This window comes from Cucurbita moschata, unplaced genomic scaffold (assembly GCF_002738365.1).
Source record: "Cucurbita moschata cultivar Rifu unplaced genomic scaffold, Cmos_1.0 Cmo_Scf00015, whole genome shotgun sequence".
Classification (NCBI taxonomy): domain Eukaryota; kingdom Viridiplantae; phylum Streptophyta; class Magnoliopsida; order Cucurbitales; family Cucurbitaceae; genus Cucurbita; species Cucurbita moschata.
The window spans coordinates 785,800-786,831 of NW_019268531.1; the positions used below are offsets into that span (position 1 = coordinate 785,800).

At 43.9% G+C, this 1,032-nt stretch overlaps 2 long non-coding RNA genes across 2 annotated transcripts in view; both read left to right on the top strand.

The window, feature by feature from the left end:
- The window catches only part of LOC111453757, a 1,422-nt gene extending 724 nt beyond the window's left edge, over window positions 1–698 (top strand). Inside the window, exon 2 of the long non-coding RNA XR_002712299.1 lies at window positions 88–698. This is a non-coding gene — a long non-coding RNA (uncharacterized LOC111453757). The remainder of the gene's footprint in view (window positions 1–87) is intronic.
- The window catches only part of LOC111453754, a 5,509-nt gene extending 4,514 nt beyond the window's left edge, over window positions 1–995 (top strand). The window contains exon 2 of the long non-coding RNA XR_002712297.1: window positions 954–995. This is a non-coding gene — a long non-coding RNA (uncharacterized LOC111453754). The remainder of the gene's footprint in view (window positions 1–953) is intronic.
- The last annotated feature ends 37 nt before the right edge of the window (window positions 996–1,032 follow it).

The window sequence follows — 1,032 nt, forward strand, 5'->3', positions numbered from 1 at the left end:
AAAAAAAAAAAAAAAAAAAAGGGGGTCTGTACTTGAGCAAGGTTACCAATTATAGCTTTAGAGTTTATGTGTTGGAATGTTGTGCAGGATTAGGAGAAAATGTAAGTACGGAGGTCAAGGGTTCAGGGATGGATGCTTCTAGTGTTGTTTTAAAAAGGGATATGGCTACATAAATGTATCTTCAGATTGCCAAGAACACAACAGAGTTTTAACAATATCTGAGTAGTTGGGGACAGACCAACCAAAATAGCTTACTTCATTTCAGGCGAGACTACATATCTAGTAGATCGATAGGATCTATTATATATCAAGAGTTAGTATGCCTGAGGAGGTGCCAGTCTCTATTGTGTCAGACCGTGACACTAGGTGCTTGTGCAACAAAGTGGTTCACTTAGTAAAAGTCTCATGGTATACCCATTGCGATGAAGAGGCAACTGGGATCGTGAAGAGATATGAGAAATGTCTATCCCAAGTTCTTCCGAGAGATATCAACTTTCGAGGACGAAAGTTTTTAAGGTGGGGAGAATTTGTAATACCCGAGCCTCAATTGAAAGTTTAAAATCTAAGTTTACCTTAAAAGTCGATCTCTCTCAAGTTTATTGAAGGTCTTAAAGACCAAAATCCGAGATGAGAGTGAAGAGAAAAATGATGAGGAATAAAAGAACGGAAGAAAAATATAAAAGAAAAATAATAGAAAACTAAAAGGATCGTCAAGGTAAATCNACGCGAGCCGAGCCGACCGGATCAGGCCGGGCCGGCCGACCCGCGACTGTGCAGAATTGGGCGCGCGTGGCAGGCGCGCGTGCAGCCTGCGGCTGGCGCCTTTCCGCGCGCGTGGCCACGCACTTCCAGCGTGCTGCTGGGTGCGTGGAACGGCCAGTTTGGCCCGGTTGTTTTCTGTTTTCTCGATTTTTGTCCCGGCTCCAGTTCTAATACTGTTTTTACGTGGATAGGGACTTAATTTAGAGAAATCAGTAGTTTTGGACACCTCACGGGCAAAGAAACGCTAGCGAAAGGGCACGCGTCAACCAA